This window comes from Chelonia mydas, chromosome 11, assembly GCF_015237465.2.
Source record: "Chelonia mydas isolate rCheMyd1 chromosome 11, rCheMyd1.pri.v2, whole genome shotgun sequence".
Lineage (NCBI taxonomy): Eukaryota > Metazoa > Chordata > Testudines > Cheloniidae > Chelonia > Chelonia mydas.
The window spans coordinates 62,415,629-62,436,432 of record NC_051251.2 but is presented as its reverse complement, the minus strand read 5'-3'; the positions used below and the strand labels follow the sequence as shown (position 1 = coordinate 62,436,432).

Genomic DNA, 20,804 nt, shown 5'->3' with positions numbered 1-20,804 from the left:
TCACAGAAATGTCCAGAGTGTTGGGTGCTTCTCTGAAGCTATGAAGGTACCTCAGGAGGTCCCGCTTTCCTCTGGCCTCCACCCAGCCTTTCCTCCCCACTTCATCAAGCTCCTCCTACCCGCAGGCATCTTCCTGGGGTGGAGGCCCAGTGGCCAGATATAACCTCATTGGCATCTGCAGGGAAGGATGGCAGACCCCTTCCTCCCATTCTCCATTGTTTTCAGGGACACCTCCCCCCAGGAAGTGGGACACTGTCACAAATCTCCCCACTCTCTGTGCCCAGAGGACAGGGACATCTCCCCACATTCTCTCTCCCTGGGGGAAACTGAGGCCACCCGTGTTTCACGCTTCTTTCCATCCCAATCCCCATGAGTCTCACTGGGTACTCCCGTTCCTCCACCCCACTGCTACTCTCTTCCGTCCCCACCTCTTGCCCTATGTCCCCCCAGGTACAATAGGTCTCTGCCCTGGGCCCCTAGCTCTGGGGTCTCCTGCGACATCATGTCAGAATAAATCCCGAGGAGACAGATTAGCAGGCAGAGAGCAGGTTAAGTGGTCAAGGGTGCGTGATAAATGCAATTTATCACATGACTCCACAACTTGTCACCTGGGTGTTATCTCCACACCTGTGCTATTTACATGCATGTTAGACAAACACTCAGGTAGCTTTCTGGATGAAAGCTGCCGATCCAAAGTCCACAGAAGTTAACAGAAAGACTTCCATTGAGTTCAGCGGGCTTTGAATCAGGCCCTCTAAATTAATCCATAGGCTTGATTCACAGCTGTAATTTGCATCTTGCTGCACCAGCAAGGGCGGCTGTGTCCCAGTGGGCATTCATTCCAGGTGGTGTTTACACGGCTGCCATCCCTCAGGGTTGCCACCAGGGGAGGGCAGTTCTCTGTGTCAAGCAGGGCTGCATAGGAGGCTGACTGGGGGCTGTATTCTGTGTGTGATGAACACAACCATCCCCAGCCTGCACCACCTATTGCAACAGAAGCCCTGGCTAAATCAAGCCAATTATTCTGATGTTAAAATTACAATAAATCCAGTACATCGGGCTACTTCTTAACAACTGCAGAGGATTTCAGAGTGCGTATTTATTACCCAAATGTAACCCTTCAATTTGTTTAATCTTTTGGTTATTACATTTTTTTTCATATAAAAATTGCTTTAAAACGAGGAAATGGCAGTTAATCATACTATTACCAATTCGGAGGATATCAGCCCACTTTGTTCACGTCATGAGGATGGAACAGGCAGTTGGAGGTGATTAGACAGACAACCCAATTGGATTTATTGCCAAGAAAAGCTGCAGCTCTCATTCATTACCCCAATTATTTGAGAATTGGATGTAGCATTTCCACCTCACGACATTTAAAGAGAAGAGTGAAATTGGCTGAGTGAGCTGGTGCAGCGGATTTGGGAACCTCCAGCTAAAGCCTGCAACTGACTTTAAACCCCATGTTGTACCGCGGATGCCAATGGGCTCCCCAAGCTGTAAATCAACATGGAATTTGACCCCTTCTCACTTCAAAATGACTATGATTTTAGTGGGAGTGGGTTCTCTGTCAGTTCTCATCCCTAAATCTCAATATAGGCCTGATTCTCACCTGCATTAAGATCCTTTTCAGCCACTCTGGCAAACCTAAAGGGGCCTTAAACAACATTCCGAGGGCTCTCTGTGCATGGGTTTCCCCAGCTAGCGCACAGCTGGCTCTAGGGTCCTACATTAGCCCTGTTCCCAGTCCCCAACGTAGGGGATAGATTGTGGCAAGGGGGTTCTCTTTCTTCCCCAGACCCTTAGGGGGATGTGGGAAGCAAAGTATAAATTACAGCAGCCCTGAGGTGGTTCTAAGTTACATGGAGGGTTGGGCAGCCCCCACATCCCCAACCACAGAAGGGAAGATGAGGATGTGACTCGAGCAGTATTGTATTGCAAAGTCATGGCCTTGTCTCCAGAGTGAAGACTGAAATATGCTGCTCTGCTCAGGAATATCCAGAAAGACAGACCGGCACAGAGATTAATACAGCATCTGACAAGGATCTGTCAGTGGAACAGATCAGACAACTGATGGCAAGCCAGTGCCTTGAAAGAACACAAATGTGTGCCTGAGGTCAATTACATAGTCTGCCAATTCCAACATGCATCCGTCTAAGCCAGAGGTGGAGACTTGGCACTCATCCATCTCGACATCCCAAGTGCAGTTATCAGTGACACAGCCCTTCGAAGACGGAAGTGAAAGCACACATGTGAAACAAGACTAGTTGAAAGCCTGGGCTCACGTTACCAAAAGAAAACTGGAGTGATATTTTTTTTTAGTTGTGCCTGTGATGACGACGGAAAGAGTCAATTACCCACAACATGCAAGTTAAACAAGGCAATTACAAAGCAGTACCTAAAAATGCCTGATACCGGCTCCAAATCTCCATTATGTGAACTGGGCTTCAGAGGAACTGTCATTTGAATGATTACTCCAACCAAAAGTGCAGTCTGACTTTGCGAGCTGAAACTGGACCAGCAGTGCTACAACCAGAGAGACAGCAGGTAAAAAAAAACCAAACGTCACATGCATGCACACACTCACTGCCCTAATCCCGCAAGGAGAGCCATGCTGGCTGATCTTTGCACCTGTGCAAAGCCCCATTGACTTCAATGAGACAACTCAACTCTGCTTTTCTGGCTCCAGGCTGCTCAGAGCATTCTATGTCTATAGACAAAATAAAAGCAAAAGATATAGGGAGAGGGCACAGGCTTGGGTGTGAGAGAGAGGAAAAGGACTGAAGGATTATGCTGATTTGTATTATTGTAGCATCTAGGAGCCCTAGCCGTGGACCAGAACTCAACTGTGCTAGGCACTGTACAAATTTGGCACTTGTTGTCTTAGTTTGAGGGTTTTGTGGCATTCTTCTGTTGTTTATTATAGTCCATACTATTTTATAACTAGGGTTAATAGGTTTCATTGACTTCAGAATTTGGGTCAGAACTTGTCAATAGGCAGCCCCGCTTGGAGCGCTTCCTTTGGAGGCCCTACCACAACTGGCAAGCCTGCCTCGGTTTCCCCTCTCAGGTGACCCCATAATGTCACTTCAGGCTTTATCATCTCCATACTGTGTCTCCTTGGGGTGGTTTTATTATAACACAGTCCAAACAGTCCACAAGAAAAGTTCCAAACATGTAGCCCGTTTCTCATCCCAGTGCAAGCAGCCATTAAAACTTAAGACATCTCATCCCTCACTGCCCCACCTGCCACACACTGGCACCTTCAGCCATGCCCAGATTCTCCGTCAGTCCTCTCCCACCCTTGTACCGGGAACTCACCCCAGGCCTTCCTAACGGAGTGCTGCCCCACTCGCCCGAGCAGGGAACTCGCACAGCCTCTCTGCTGGGAGCATCCCTCACGCCCCTGGGCCCTCCCATGGTTCCTGTGGGACCATTTCTCCAGCCCAGGAGATGTCAGTGGGCAAGCTCCTCTGTTGCTCTCCTGCCTTCAGCCTTCTGGTTCCAGCTTAGAGCCAGTGGGTGCCTCCCCTCTGCTGCTCCTTGTGTCTTCAACCCTCTCCAGCTCTGGCTCTCTGGCCTGGGGATGCCAGCCAGGAAATCCCTCTTACTACTCTCCTGCCTTCTTCCAGGAACCACCTTCTGCTTCCTTCCGGGACTCCTCCAGCCCCCTGCGCCCAGCAGCTCTCCTGTGCTCCCAACTGAACCAGTCTGTTCTGACTCCCTGAGAGGCCCCCTAGTCCTTTATAGCTCCCAGGTGCCGCCCACACTCAACTGGGCGAACAGAAGCATCTGCTCTGTCACAGGGACACTGGACCTACTTCATTCTACGGGGGCCAGCCCCCCCGTGACACGGCAGCACTCCAATATTGGCCATCATCCTTCCTAAGTGACCAGCCCGCAGTATCCTCAAGCACTTTTCAATGCAAACTAACGATTAGTAGGAAATCGCTTTACTGTGCTGACCAGCGACTGCCTAAAATGGTCCCTCCGGCAGTACAATGCCTTTCAAAGTTGCTGTGCGTGCAAGAGTCAGTTGGTTTTGTGGTGTCCGTGCACGGGAGTATAATCTGGAGCACCCATTCTACAGAAAGGCAATGCTCAGATCTGCAGGGTCTCATGCACGTGCATCACCGTTGCTTTTGCAAGTGAACGATGTGACATGGCATCCCAGAGCTACAATGCTGTTGAGCCTCTCTCTCGAGCTCTGCACCTTCGCCCATTTAATTTCACATGAGCAGTCAGCATGGGGCATGGTGGAAGTGTAACGCCATTTTCATTATGTACTGTATTTTAAGGGCTGCACAAACAATAAAATATTGCAGTATTAAATCGGCATGACTTCTCCTTACAGCATTCCCTGAAATTAGAGGAGTATAATTCTGGATTCTTTTAAGAGGCAGTTTTTGCCAGTCTCTGGAGTGATATTTAATACAGGTTTCCCTGTATCTAAACTATGTATGGATTTGCAAACGGCTGCCAAATTTGTTCACGTGCAAAAGCAAATTTCTCCTATTTTGCCCTTGAGAAAAGGCATTGGTCCAGTGTATTATGTCTGGTGTACTTTCTTTCTTGTATGCGTTAGTTTTTTTTAGTAGCAAGGATAAGGATAAATCATTGATTTTCTTACATAGTTAGATTTGTTAGTTGCCTATAATGAAGATTCATTAGTTAATGTTCGGCCAGCATTCAAACGTCAAGTGTCGTATAAAAGCGTTAGCAAAGTGGAGAGCTATGTTTGGACACTGTGATGGAGGCAGAATTCACAATAGCAGGGAATGGAGTTATAGACTCTGATTCAGCAACGTACTTCAGGACATGCCTAACTTTCAGAATGTGGAAAAAGAAAAGGAGTACTTGTGGCACCTTAGAGACTAACAAATTTATTTGAGCATAAGCTTTCATGAGCTACAGCTCACTTCATTGGATGCATGCAGTGGAAAATACAGTGGGGAGATTTATATACACAGAGAACATGAAACAATGGGTGTTACCATACACACTGTAACAAGAGTGATCAGGTAAGGTGAGCTATTACCAGCAGGAGAGCTGGGGGGAAAGACCTTTTGTAGTGATAATCAAGGTGGGCCATTTTGAGCAGTTGACAAGAACGTGTGAGGAACAGTCAGGGCGGGGAATAGCTCAGCAGAAGAATCTGTCCTATCTCGGGGCCTCTCCTTCTTCCCCTCCACCCCCACGAACATGATAAAGTTCTGTGGTGACCTAGAATCCTATTTTCGACGTCTCCGACTCAAGGGATATTTCCAACACACCTCTGAACAACATACTAATCCACAGAGACCTTCCTACCAACACTACAAAAAGAAGGATTCTGGGTGGACTCCTCCTGAAGGTTGAAACAACAGACTGGACTTCTACATAGAGTGCTTCTGCCGACATGCAAGAGCTGAAATTGTGGAAAAGCAGCATCACTTGCCCCACAACCTCAGCAGCCGTGCAGAACATAATGCCATCCACAGCCTCAGAAACAACTCTGACATCATAATCAAAAAGGCTGACAAAGGAGGTGCTGTTGTCATCATGAATGGGTCGGAATATGAACAAGAGGCTGCTAGGCAGCTCTCCAGCACCACTTTCTACAAGCCATTACCCTCTGATCCCACTGAGGGTTACCAAAAGAAACTACACCATTTGCTCAAGAAACTCCCTGAAAAAGCACAAGAACAAATTTGCACAGACATACTCCTAGAACCCCGACCAGGGGTATTCTATCTGCTACCCAAGATCCATAAACCTGGAAATCCTGGACGCTCCATCATCTCAGGCATTGGCACCCTGACAGCAGGATTGTCTGGCTATGTAGACTCTCTCCTCAGGCCCTACGCTACCAGCACTCCCAGCTATCTTCGAGACACCACTGACTTCCTGAGGAAACTACAATCCATCAGTGATCTTCTTGATAACACCATCCTGGCCACTATGGATGTAGAAGCCCTCTACACCAACATTCCACACAAAGATGGACTACAAGCCGTCAGGAACAGTATCCCCAATAATGTGACGGCTAACCTGGTGGCTGAACTTTGTGACTTTGTCCTCACCCATAACTATTTCACATCTGGGGACAATGTATACCTTCAAATCAGCAGCACTGCTATGGGTACCCGTATGGCCCCACAGTACGCCAACATTTTTATGGCTGACTTAGAACAACGCTTCCTCAGCTCTTGTCCCGCAACTCCCCTACTCTATTTGCGCTATATTGATGACATCTTCATCATCTGGACCCATGGAAAAGAAGCCCTTGAGGAATTCCACCATGATTTCAACAATTTCCATCCCACCATCAGCCTCAGCCTGGACCAGTCCACACAAGATATCCACTTCCTGGACACTACGGTGCTAATAAGCGATGGTCACAGAAACACCACCCTATACCGGAAACCTACTGACCACTATGCCTACCTACATGCCTCCAGCTTTCACCCAGATCACACCACACAATCCATTGTCTACAGTCAAGCTCTACGATACAACTGCATTTGCTCCAACCCCTCAGACAGAGACAAACACCTACGAGATCTCTATCAAGCTTTTTTACAATTACAGTACCCACCTGCGAAGTGAAGAAACAGATTGACAGAGCCAGAAGAGTACCCAGAAGTTACCTACTACAGGACAGGCCCAACAAAGAAAATAACAGAACGCCACTAGCCATCACCTTCAGCCCCCAACGAAAACCTCTCTAGCGCATCATCAAGGATCTACAACCTATCCTGAAGGACGACCCATCACTCTCACAGATCTTGGGAGACAGGCCAGTCCTTGCTTACAGACAGCTCCCCAATCTGAAGCAAATACTCACCAGCAACCACACACCACACAACAAAAACACTAACACAGGAACCTATCCTTGCAACAAAGCCCGTTGCCAACTGTGTCCACATATCTATTTAGGGGACACCATCATAGGACCTAATCACATCAGCCACACTATCAGAGGCTCGTTCACCTGCACATCTACCAATGTGATATATGCCATCATGTGCCAGCAATGCCCCTCTGCCATGTACATTGTCCAGTTTGGCCAGTCTCTACGTAAAAGAATAAATGGACACAAATCAGACATCAAGAATTATAACATTCAAAAACCAGTCGGAGAACACTTCAATCTCTTTGGTCATTCGACTACAGACCTAAAAGTGGCAATTCTTCAACAAAAAAACTTCAAAAACAGACTCCAACGAGAGACTGTTGAATTGGAATTAATTTGCAAACTGGATACAATTAACTTAGGCTTGAATAAAGACTGGGAGTGGATGTGTCATTACACAAAGTAAAGCTATTTCCCCATGTTTATTCCTCCACCACTCCCCACTGTTCCTCACACGTTCTTGTCAACTGCTCGAAATGGCCCACCTTGATTATCACTACAAAAGGTTTTTCCCCCCAGCTCTCCTGCTGGTAATAGCTCACCTTACCTGATCACTCTTGTTACAGTGTGTATGGTAACACCCATTGTTTCATGTTCTCTGTGTATATAAATCTCCCACTGTATTTTCCACTGCATGCATCCGATGAAGTGAGCTGTAGCTCACGAAAACTTATGCTCAAATAAATTGGTTAGTCTCTAAGGTGCCACAAGTCCTCCTTTTCTTTTTGCGGATACAGACTAACACGACTGCTACTCTGAAACCTTTCAGAATGTGGGTGCCACTGACTTCAGTACTGTGCTGGACGAGGGCCATACAATATTGTACCTCTGGACATTAGTGAAGCTTTGTCTTGATTAGTCTGGAAAATGAGACTGTGAAGATTTAGATTAGAGAAGCAATTAAGGGTCTGCTCCAAAACCTACTGAAATCAATGGGAGTTTTCTATCGACTTCAACTGGCTTTGGATCAGGGCTGATGTTACTGGTCTCTGGGTTTTCTCAGGATTTTTGGTAACTCTTTCACTTTCCCCTTCTGGCACCACTAGACCACTTCTGTTTTCTTAGGTCCTTCATTCTGCTCTTCTCTCCTCTGATGTCACTGGCTATCAAACTTCTGGTCAAGAAAATGAGATAACCAGTCTGCTTTGATGCTAATAACTGTGACAGACAGAAAAAGGTGAACTAAATGCAGTTTCAATCAGGTGTTTTCCAGAGGAACCAAAACTTCTGGAAACCTAGAATCATAGGGGGAAAAAAAACATTAAGTCATATTGTTCATCTCCTTGCCAACGTAGGGTTCTTCACTACCATGTAAGCTCAAATGAGATCATCATATGGCTTTAAATTACCTAAGCTAGGGGATTTCCAGGGCTTCTTATGGGAAACAATTCCAAAAATCAGATAATTTTTATAGCCATTTTATATGTTGCTACACTTTAATGAAGTGAATTCATTATAGCATTTAGGAAAGGACTATATTGCTCTAAACATTCCCTGTTTCTCATTCCAATGAAATTTAATTTGTTGACTCTTTTAGAGTTACTCCAGATACAGATACTGGTCTGTGACTTAGATTGTCAAAGGTATTTAGGCCCCTCATTTGCATTGATTTCAATGGGAATTAGGCACTTAAGTACCTTTGATGGTATGGGCCTTAGCTGCTAAACTTTTTGGAAGACAAACACAACAGTTGACTAGAGCTGGTCTAAAAATTTTCATTGGAAAATGCTGTTTGATCAAAAGCAAAATGTTTAGTGAAATGTGTCTATTTTGATGACCTTTCCAATGGAAAAGTTTTGAAATGATTCAAATGTGAAATGGAGTGTTTCCTTTTGACTTTTTTGTTTTGTTTCAGCTATTATACTGTAATGTTTTGACATCATCAGAATGAAATATTTTGACACAATGTAAACATTTTGGTTTGATAAGGTCATTTGGATGTTTCTGAATCAAAATATTTCAGAATTTTCATTCAGCAAAATATTTCCAGATTTCAATTTGTTATCCTGATTTGGGACAAAAACATTTTGAAATGTCAGAATTTTCCATGAGCTGGAAATTCTATTTTCTGACCCGCTCTATTGTTGACAACAGAAGTTATTTTCTTACATTAGTGCTAAATAAAAAAAAGTGACAATTGCAAAAGGGAAGGAAACACAGTTGAGTCGGAAGAGGTTCTGAGTTACAGGAATAATACATAGCTCTTATATAGCACTTTCCAGCAGCGGCTCGCAAAGCACTTTACAGAGGGGGAAACTGAGGCACAGAGCAGTGAAGTGACTTGCCCAAAGTCAGCCAGCAGGCCAGTGGCAGAGCAGGTCTCCTGAGGCCCATCCCAGTGCTCTAGCCACTACGCCACATGGCCTCTTTTACAAGTAGATATACATTAAATTCTTTGGTGTTTTCAATGTTTAGTGCGCTCATCTTTTCGCTGAAAACGGTCAGATTTACAGAGGAAGCTCCACTCAGCCTCTCAAACTCCGCTTAGTTTTTTCATCTTCAAACTTGTGCATGCCTAAAAGGCCCTATTCTGGGTCAGCCTGTGATAGGCTCTCTCACATTGATCAGTATCTTACTCCATAAGCAACCCCACTGATTTCAATATATGCAGATTTGGTATAATATAGGATTCACTACATGCAGATTTGGCATGTTTCCACAAATCCTAGCTTCTGCACATACAAAAACTTCAGTTGCGGGTGAAAAGCCATAGACATCTGAAATTACAAGTGCAAAAAGCTAGGCCCACATTTCATTCTCAGGAATTGTGTGGTTTGTATTTAATGTGGGTTTGAATAGAGACTGGGAGTGGCTGAGTCATTACACATATTCGCAAAAAGAAAAGGAGTACTTGTGGCACCTTAGAGACTAACCAATCTATTTGAGCATGAGCTTTCGTGAGCTACAGCTCACTTCATCGGATGCATACTGTGGAAACTGCGGAAGACATTATATACACAGAGACCATGAAACAATACCTCCTCCCACCCCACTCTCCTGCTGGTAATAGCACCTTGATTATCATACACATTGTGAAGAGAGTGGTCACTTTGGATGGGCTATTACCAGCAGGAGAGTGAGTTTGTGGGGGGGGGAGAGGCGGAGGGTGAGAAAACCTGGATTTGTGCGGGAAATGGCCCAACTTGATGATCACTTTAGATAAGCTATTACCAGCAGGAGAGTGGGGTGGGAGGAGGTATTGTTTCATGGTCTCTGTGTATATAATGTCTTCTGCAGTTTCCACCGTATGCATCCGATGAAGTGAGTTGTAGCTCACGAAAGCTCATGCTCAAATAAATTGGTTAGTCTCTAAGGTGCCACGAGTACTCCTTTTCTTTTTGCGAATACAGACTAACACGGCTGCTACTCTGAAACCTGTCATTACACATATTGAATCATTTCCTTAAGTTGAGTATCCTCACACCTTCTTGTCAACTGTCTGAATGGGCCATCTTGATTATCACTAGAAAAGTTTTTTTCTCCTGCTGATAATAGCTCATCTTAACTAATTAGCCTTTCACAGTTTGTATGGTAACTTCCAATTTATCTGTATGTATGTATATACACATCTTACTATATGTTCCATTCTATGCATCCGATGAAGTGAGCTGTAGCTCACGAAAGCTTATCCTCTAATAAATTGGTTAGTCTCTAAGGTGCCACAAGTACTCCTGTTCTTTTTGCGGATACAGACTAACACGGCTGCTACTCTGAAACCGGTTTTGTTTTTACCTTTCACGCATGCAATCGATTGTTGAGACTCCCTTGTAGAATGATAGATCAGCAACATCCTTTAACAGGAGCCAATCAGCATCTCTTGTTGTCTTGTCCTGCACTGTTGCATAGAATTTACTGCATTGTCTTGAGAGTACTACACAGTTGAAAGGTCAAAAGGGAGGTGCCAGTCAGGAATACGGAGGGCGTTTCCCATAGCTATATTGGGAGTGAGTGTTAACAAGTCAGCCACAGGAAATGGAGTGTGGCCTACGCATGGCATAGCATTGAGAATCATTCCACTACAGTGCAGCCTAATGGAGATTTTCTTGAGCCTCACTAGAGACGTGGGCTGGATTTGTTTGCTCGGTTGAATCTCTTTTATGTACAGGCACATTGTTTGCAAAAGCTTTGAACTAGAAAAGCAAGGAAGAACATTATTTTATTCTCTTTTAATGGACCAATTTAAGGGGAAAAATAAAAAAAAGAACAAGGGCCAATTTTGTGGCCCCGTGATAGATATATGCATTGCCATGTATGACAGCAGGGTATGATTTTTCCCCAGGCCATCAGGGGCTGAGAATGATATTGATGCCTTATGTAGTGTCAGGTCAAGTTAATTAAAAGTTCAGAAGCTGTGGGATCTAAAAGGATCAGGTTTTCCTAAGTTAGCAGGACAGTGGATGCAGGACAGGACCCCCAAGTGGACATGACAGATTTAAAGCAGAAGCAAATGAGGGAGACCTCAACTGTCTTTCTTTGTTGTCTAATAATGATGCTCCTGGCAGTGCAGAAGGACACCTGGTCTGATGATCAGTCCATCAGCTGCCAAGGGCTCAGAATGCTGTGAAGATTCAAAAGTAAGCGTGTGGACCCACTGAATGATCTTGAAGAGCTTTGGAGGACATTCCATGCAGTCCTCAGCTGAGAGGTTAGTGGCTATGACCTGGGGGTGTAGGGAGAAAGGTGTTCACATGGAAAAGGGAAAATGAGAGGTGTAATAATAACTTATTGCCGTGTTGTGTTACCATAAACTGCTACACTATGGGGGTGAGGGGGCAGAAGTGGAGAGTCCAGATAAATAAAAGAAATAAGATCATGCTTCAACTTGCCTTTTCTTTTACGGTGCCCCTGGTACATTCAGAATGATCAGTCTCCACAACAAAAACTGCAGCTGTTTTCTTAATCCCAGATCAAAACTGCAGAGGCAGAATGATGTCTTGTTGGGCTGGGAAATGGGCTACAATACCTGGGATGGGAGGGCAGATACAACACTATGTTTTCCTTTTTTTTTTTTTTTTTAAGCACTGCAGAGAAAGGGATTCTTGTGAACGTCAGTCCCGTTGTAGTCTACAGAATTGGAGCCAGCAGCAGCATAGAGGGCCAGTTCAACAAGCATCTGGGTTTGTTTGGGTCACATAACTCCTCAGCTGGAATTTAGATAGAGTGTCATGTCTGAGCCTGTCAACCATGCCCAGACCTTTTCGACAGATTTATTCCATATATTCTAGTAAGCAGCTTTCCTAAAGATGTTCCATTCAGGAGATGAGCCTGAGAAGGCACCAGTCCTGATAGCGATGAGACTTTACTGTCCGTGGCAGATTGTGGGTGGTTACTCTTGGCTCTTCGATTTGATGGGAACACCAAACATAATGTTTTGCAGCAGCAATCTGTCCTCACAGGTAGCTCTGATTTTTGGTAACGCTTCCATTTCTGGAGAAAGTAGTGTTGCAATCCTGGATGTGTTATCAATCAGGGGTATGTTTAACTTCAGTCTGTCTCTTTTCACGGTATAGTTCATGTAATGAGGTGGGGGAGATAGAGCCTACAACTGTCTGAGGGTTTGCTTCCTGTCCGTTTCCAGTTTGAATATTAGGGTCTTTTCCCCCCTCCCTGTGGGCCAAAGAAATAAGGAACTATTCAGTGTCCAATAGAAACCTGTCAAATATTCTGGCTAACACAGCAGAACAGTCTGGATTTTTAAGGGACTATCCCATGGAATGTATGAAAATTATTTAATTATCTATTTCCTCTTTGAATGTCCTGCCTACATCAGGAGACGAAACATGCAATGGAGAGCCAGCGGTGCAGTTCAGAAAGGATCATCTGCATCTATCAGAGGAGATTTCTGAATGAACCTCCTAAAGGCCAGATTTTCAGGAGAAATATGGCTCAAGGCTGTATTTTCAAGGGCTTAGTACCCACAACTGGGGACAGATTTTCAATGGAACTCAGCAGCTCCCATAGTGATATTTACAGGCAGATTTTCAAAAGAACTTTGCCCCCAACATGCTCCCAGTCCAACATGCTGAGATCTTTTAAAAAATGTGGTAACTTATTTCGGTGCCTACATGGGAAATGAAAATTTGCCTCTGAATCTAAAAAAACCCAAACAAACGAACAAAGTCTCTGATGTTTGAGACGTGGAGGCTCATTTTAGGAGACAGGATCTGATCACCTGGGTTAGCAACCAGATCTTCAGAACCCTTGCAGAACTAATGATCAATTGAAGTTACTTTGTTCCAGTGTAGGATTAGTTTCTGAGAGACAAGACAGGGCTAAGTGAGAAATCTGGTATATAATTGTGCTCTCCACCATTTTTTGTCTCATGAAAATGACGACTTCACTCTCTGGTGAGCTTTTCTTCCACAGAAAGAGGAGAAAAAAAGTCTTCATTGTCACACCCAATCTTATTACATCATGGCATCTGGTGCTGTTACACACAACTAGCTGGGCTTTATTTTATTAATTTCCTACTCAGAAGAAAAGCATCCTAAATGTATTGTTAACCTTGCAGCATGTGCCCTATTAAACAGCTTCTTTCTTCCTCTTCGGAAACCACAGGGTTCTGGCCTCCAGCGTTCCATCCCACGTTAGCTCATCATCACGTTGTACGGCTCTTCACCACTGCCTGACTCAGGGAGATCCATTACATACACGTCTCTCAGAGAGTTCATCTGGAAACCGGGAATTTTCCTAAAGGTTCAGAGAATTTTAAGGCCAAATGCAGCCACTGACCTCCTACATGACCCAGGTCATACACAGCGATTCCTGCATCAAGCTGAATAACTTCTGTTGAAGCACAGCAGATCTTTAAAGAGACACCCAGTCTTGGTGCTACAGCTGAGAATCAAGCATCTCCAGTGACGTTGGAAGAGTCTAATTCTAACTTTACATATGAGACACAACATTTAAATCTAGAGGTTGAGTTTTAACACCCATTAAAGTGAGAGGCTGCTAAAGCTGCCTAGGGTCCCATTATAGTGTAGAATGATGCTATGCAAAGTTTTCTCATTCTCTCAGAATATTTCCAAACTATTACTCCAGCTGGTTGTTCCAAGCGTTTGTCTGCACTCAGCACCTCTCAGGATCAGACCCCAGCTCACTATTAAGTAGGACTAGGTGAAAGTTTTCCATCAAAAACAAACGTTTTCACAAAAAGTGTCTGCTTTCCATCAAAATTTTTAATTTTTCATCATTTAAAAAAAAAAAGCACAAACACTGAAAAAAACGTGATTTGGCATTGCTGCTGCAGTGTATCACAGGAGTTGTAGTTCGGATGCCTCATATCCCTGTTGTCCTCCATGGAGCAGGCTCTCTGGGCAGACTACATTTCCCATGATGCAGCATGGCCAGGGACTTCCGTGATACACCACCTCCCCACCCCAAGAGAGGAGACTATGGTGCATCATAGGAGGTGTAGTCTAACCAAGGTGCCTGAATCAAAGAGGAGAAGGGGAGCATGAGGCAGCTGAACCACAACTCCCATGAAGCACTGCAGCAGAATTTCTGAATCAAAATATTTCAGTGTCAGACAAAAAAATTTTGTATTCAAATTTCTGTTCAAATTTCTGAGAAAAAAAATCAAAATTTTCTGCAATCCCCCAAGCGGTTCTACTACTAAAGCAGAAAGCATCCATTGTACTGAGATGTACCAAGTTCTGTGGTGTGGACAAATGGCCGCTGGGGATCAGGCTGAGACCACGGAATTCATTTCCATTTGTGACCTAACCCAGTCTTTGAACCTAGCTCTACAGAAGTGAAAGACGGGTACACTCGCACGCTGCCCTGTATCGGCCTAACTCACTGTTCACCCAGCACCACCTCCTTTGCTTGTCACGGTTACTCAATTATTGACACTTCACTGACCAAGTACGACTGACGGCTCAGTATTGTGCAGATACTACTCCCTCAAAGGTCACGTCAAGGAGAATCTGTCTGAGGCTTTCCTCATTTCATGGATGTCACATAGAGATTGCAAAAGACACAAAACCACGTTTCTTCTGTTTCTAGAGGCACATCTGTCACCACCTTGCAGTGTCATCACATTTCCTTATCACCCTTTGCTTATTTGTTAATGAAGAAAAATGACAACAAGGTGATTATTACTGGCTAATATTGCAGACTTGGATGCACAATAAGATATAGTGTGGAAAGCAGCTTGGGATCAATGCAGTCAGTGGTCTGTTTCTTGTATAAAAATACAGACCTTACAGTATCTCAGGGAGACTGAAATAAGGGGATCTTTTTAGCTGAATATGATCTGAACGTAACAATGGCCATACCGAACGTAAGAACTGGATCAGACCAATGGTCCATCTAGCCTAGTAGCCTGTGTCCAGTTCCAGCACCCAGAACAGTGAGCTGGATTGAAAATCTCAGCATATATACCATTTGCAGGAAAGTGGTATTCACATGGCCCCATTCAGGCCTTGAGAATCTACCTCATTTCCAAGCACAGGAAGGGGAGGTAGCTCCCTTCAGAAGTCCTCAGGGCTGCAATTCCGCCGACCAGAGGGAGTGTAGGAAACCAGCTCTCTCCCCCGTGAAACATGAGCGTGCTGCCCCTTCACCACTGGGAAACACAACTGGCTTTGGGACCCTTTCTGTGCCCTAACTGGTCTTTCGCCTCAGTTCAGTGCCTCCCCCTCCTTGTGATATTGGGCTTATCTTACCTTGGGATGGCACCAAAATCAGGCTGTGTTTTGTGTATCCAAATTCCCTCTCACCAATTTGAACACCTACACCCTGCAGGTACAGTTATAAACAGTTCAATATAACGCTTGTTTAGAAGCGGAGACGTCCTGGCTTCGGGAGCAGCCTTAAATATTTCTCCATTAGCAGCAGGACCTTTTCCTCCTAACTGCTGGACGGCTGCTGAACTTCTCGGGCATGTCTAAGTCCAACACATCTGCTGTGCAGCTGAATGGCCCAGGTACATCGCAACAATCCATTGATGCCAACAGCTCAGCCGGGGCTGTGGCAAGCCAGCACTGTAAGAGATAGGAAACCTCCCCAGTGAGCAACCGGATTCTTCAACCACAATACAGCAAGCAATGGAGGCTGCTGACATCTGAAACCAGGTCGGCAAAATGGGCATAAATAGTCGTCTGAGCCAGTTTGTAGCAGTGTGTTGTGTATCGGGTTCAAGACCTATGGAAGGCTGCTCTCCTTGCCCCGAGGAGCCTCTTCTGGCAGAGGGAGAGCTTCCAACTCAGCAGTGGCCTCTTTGTTCAGGCTGTCAGTTGCCTACCACAGCTGGCTGAGTTAAAGGTCTGGAAGAACAGTGAACATAAGAACGGCCATACTGGGTCAGACCAAAGGTCATTCTAGCCCAGTGTCCTGTCTTCCAGGTGCCCCAGAGGGAAAGAACAGAACAGGTCATCATCAAGGAATCCATCCCAGCACCCAGCACCATCTTTTGTTAATCCCAGTGGATTAATAAAGTCAAAGTGTGACTAGAGAAATGATCCTGCCTCATTTCCTGGGCTCATTTTTTTGCACAGTTTATTCTTTTCTCGAACACACCTGAATCAGAAAGGATATCTCGGCGTGCTCAGAGTGATTGGTGACATACGGCCTTTTGCCTCTAAATTGTTGGTTCAAATCCAGCCTTGGCCAGTAGAAAGGTGACCCATAGTCATTACAACCAGCTAGCAGCCATCTCAGTTCGGTTACCAATACAGAGGTGTCCTATCACCCCATAACTGGCATCCTCAGCAGAGAGGATTGAATCGATCCGGAGATGCAGCTGTCTTGTCATCCGCAGAGGTGATCTCCTGCCCCTCCCCTGGGCTGAGGCATATTGGCAGGGCTGGGGGAGGGGAGCCTGCACTCTTCTGCTGCTAACCTGTAGATCAGCGGTTCTCAAACTTTAGCAACCTGAGGACCCCCGAGTTGATTTAAAAAATTTTGGGGACCCCCAAGACCACCGCTCAGCCCCAGGCCCTGCCCCCACTCACCCCTTTCCCTAAGACCCCACCCCACCTCTTCCCGCTCCCACTCCACCCCTGCCCCTCCTCTTTCCGCTCCCTCCCACAGCGCCTCCCGTCCCTGCTCCTCCCCCTCCCTCCCAGCAGCTCCTGCGTGCCAATGAACAGCTGTTCCTCGGCGTGCAGGAGGTAATGGGAGGGAAGGGAGGAGTTGATCCGTGGGGCTGGTGGCCCCATACATGATTCTGCCCCTCTCCCAAGCACACGCCCGTCCCTGCTCCTCCCTTCCAGCGCCTCCTGCATGCCACTGAATAGCTGTTCCCTGGCGTGCAGGAGGCACTGGGAGGGAGGGAAGAATTGATCACCGGGGCCTGTGGACCCCCGGAATACCCTGGCGGACCCCAGTTTGAGAAATGCTGCTGTAGATAAAGACAGGATATGATCCTCCAGAGCTGTCAGTCTGACACCTTTAGCAAGCCCCGCATTTACTTTGAAAAACCCACCCCACACAAAAGGCTCTCTTGGCAAGGAGGATTTATGCTGTGCCCAGCAAATCTCAACTGGCAGCATCCACAGTCTACCCAGTGCCACTCTCACTCCTTTTATTTCCCTGCTCTGAATTGGCACAGCCTCCCTTCTGCCCCGAATCCCTCAGGATTCATCTTTCCTTTAAAACGGGCCCACGTTGTCTTGCTCCCCTGAAGCCTGTCTGTGTTATGCTGGAGATAGAAATGGAGAATGAACACACGGGGTTAACAGGATTTGCTGATTTAGTGTGTTCATACAAGGACACACAGAGCTATCAAAGCTGATAGTCAGGCACCAGATCCTGTCCAACATAACCAACTTTATGAGGTTTGCTCAAATATCTTTCTCCCCTTTCTCAACCTACCATAATGGACAGCAGTGCAAGATATTATGCAGACTCACACAGTGTCTATCCAATGGGTGCCATTAAAAATGCTATATAACCCAACCCAAATGCACCAACCTGACAGGCATTCCCTCTTCTGCTTTTCCTTGTTTTCAGCTATTGCTGGTTTGTTCCTGGGCTGTTCTTGGAGAACTTTCAAGGACAAACTTCTGTGACCTCGAGCAAGTCATTAAGGCCTTGATTCAGTAAAGCAACGAAGCACGTGCTTAACTTGAAGCATGTGAATAGTCACAACAGGACTAAACAGGGGCAGGCCCTGATACAGCAAAGTACTTAAGCCTGTGCTTGATTTAAGTGTGAGCTTAAGTGCTTGGCTGGATCAGGGCTTAGATCTCTCTGTGCCCGAGTTTCCCCATCTGTAACATGGGAATAATAATAGTTCCTTTCTCCCACCCTGCGCTAGCCTTATCTATTTAGATTATAAATTCTTCGGCGCTCTTATTAAATGCAGGAGAGCGCATCGTACAGTGGGACCCTGATCAGGTTGGGGTCTCTAGATGCTTTTGTAAAACAAATCAAACAATAACAAACTGTTTCCATTTGGGAGTTACATATTTTGATATTTACTTAGTTTTTCCAGATCAATATTTATGTCATGATTTAGGGGGGGAAAATGTTGATCTTCATTACCCAGATACCTGCAGTATCTTCCTGGGTGAAATCCTATCTCCATTTCAGTCAATGGCATATGTCCCACTGACTTCAATGGCATCAAGATTTCACACACCCCCTCCCTGGCTCTATAACAGAAGATACCGCTTTACTGCAGTCACTGTGGAGTTGCAACTATTGCGTTTTTAATGGCACCCACTGTAGCTATATCTGTATTTAGCATTTTTAGCCCTCTTCCTAAGCTAAAGAAAAGTTATGCTCATAAGAGCTTTTCTCTAATTAGCTGCTAGAAACAGATTTTTTTGGTAAATGTCTGAGCATAAAGTTATTTGTGTACCTAATTTCTTTTTTATGTTACATTTATTTTTAAGTGTAATTCACCAAGGCTTAACATTTGTAGTTCTTGCTGGGGCATTATAAAAAGCGATGTACATTTATTACAGCCTTTTAAATTGCTGCATTTTATTTCCATATGTTTTTAAATGGTTATTGAGCTTGTTTTGTGCTCTTCCCATCGTTAAAATGTATTTTTTATTGTACATAAATGGTAAATAATGGATATCTGCCATCTGGTGCCAATCCTCTCTCCAGCCTTGTACTCCACCTCATCCTTTTCTTTCTTTTTTAGTTCTCCCCAAGTGCCTCTTTCCCTTTCTTACTCTTCCCTTTCTCTTAGTTTCCCTGTCACCCTCCTCTCCTTACTTTCTCTTTGTGAACCTGATTCTGATCTCACTTTCCCCAGGGTAACCCCTTTGAATCCAGCAGAATTGCTTCTGGTGTAAATGAGATCAGAATCAGGCCCTGTGTCTCCAAAGCTCTCTTAGGTTCTCCAAGCTCTTTTCCTCCTTCTGCCAAAGTTTCTCTGGGCCTGATCTCATTTACACCAGTGTAAATTGGAAGTAGCGCCACAGTAATAAATGAAGTTACTTACAGTGGTTTGACACCAGTGTAAGACATGGATCAGACCCTCTCTCTCACCTCTTTATCTCCCAAAGCCCCAGCATATTGAAGTTTTAATCAGGGGATTCCTTGGAGAGAGACCCACCCTCCCGCATTTACCTCTGTTGCCCAGTGAACATTGGATGTGACTGCCATCCTCATTCATGGGTCGTTGAAGAGAAATGCAAGGCCAACCAATACTTGCTTGCACTGGGGAATGAGGGACAAGCCCAGGACCCAAACTCAAGAGTATAAAGTAATGAAACTCCAACAGACAAATAATGGTATCAAAATACAACTGGAGCTTACATCAATGTTGCAGTGATCTGGTCCAGGAAACAGGAGAGTGACCAGATTGCATGAAAACCACAGTGTCCATAATTTGTTATTGATTCCCCCTCCTTTTTTGGGGTGGGGGAGGGTAACTTGTTCCAAAAGTAGCAGGTGTGATGAGACAGATGTTATTCAGGGATTCTCAGGCATTAAATCAGAACCAAGACAACCACAAGATCATTTCTAATCCACATAATTACTCAGCTATCCCAATTCCCACCAAACATGCATGCTAGCCTAACACAATAGGACTGCAGGTGGCCTTCCAGCATAAAATTGGACAAAGTAAGATGCCCCATCTGTCTCTTGTCCCCCTTCAGTCTCTGTCCAAGGCGGAGGTTGTTGTGCCAGACTTGAACTTAAGATACCTTGTTGCTAGCCTCTGAATAATGCTCCAAAATTAACAGGGTGTTAATGACGGTTATAAGATTCACCATTTCAGAGTGCCCCCTCACAGTAAAACCTGCCGTTGCAGCACTTCTGCTTCAGGTTTCCCACAACAATCTGCAGCCCATTCCTGCCATAGAGGTGACTTAGCCTCCCAGCCAGGCCACATTAGAGATTTCAAACCCTTCCCGGGTATCTAATCCCAAAACCAACAAAACACAAAGTTTTTGCCTCAGTCCAAACTGGGCTCAGCCCCTATTTCTCAAGGAGTCTGTCTTCTCTCCTCTTCTCCAAGCAGTCTTCTGCTCCCCACTCTTGGCCCTGCTTTCACCCCTCCCAGGTGCTTTCCCATCTCTCCCCACAGCCCCTCCAGGCTTCCTTTGGGTGCCTTCTTGCTTTTTCTGGAGCAGCCACTCCCAGTTCTTCCTACCTGGAGTCTTCCACTGCTTGCCTTGTCCCCTCCTCTAGTCCTCACAGCCATCTGGTCTCCTCTCCAGTCAGCACTCAGCTGCTGGGCTTCCTTCCTCTTAAGTCCAACACCCAGCACAGGTGTAGCAGAGCCAGGCTAAGTGAACAGGCCCAAGGCTTCCTGGCCCTTAAAGGCCAGTGACCACTGTAGAAATATCTTGAAGCCAAAGAGCTAGATTCTCCCTCAGCACAGGGAAAGTGTGAGCATCTGGTCCACTGCTTTTTAAAATCCAGTTTCTTTATCAGTATTAAGAATAACACCATAAATTATAGAAACTGCGTGAATTTTAATAATCCATCTATTTCTTAT

General features: G+C 45.3%; 1 long non-coding RNA gene across 2 annotated transcripts in view; it reads right to left on the bottom strand.

Moving 5' to 3' along the window:
* The window catches only part of LOC122462354, a 29,166-nt gene extending 8,638 nt beyond the window's left edge, over nucleotides 1-20,528 (bottom strand). The window contains exons 1-2 of one of the 2 annotated variants that reach the window (XR_006284849.1): nucleotides 20,457-20,528; nucleotides 2,399-2,526 (exon numbers count right to left, since the gene is read on the bottom strand). This is a non-coding gene — a long non-coding RNA (uncharacterized LOC122462354). The remainder of the gene's footprint in view (nucleotides 1-2,398; nucleotides 2,527-20,456) is intronic. The other variant, XR_006284850.1, reaches the window with a different exon arrangement.
* Between the last annotated feature and the right edge of the window lie 276 nt (nucleotides 20,529-20,804).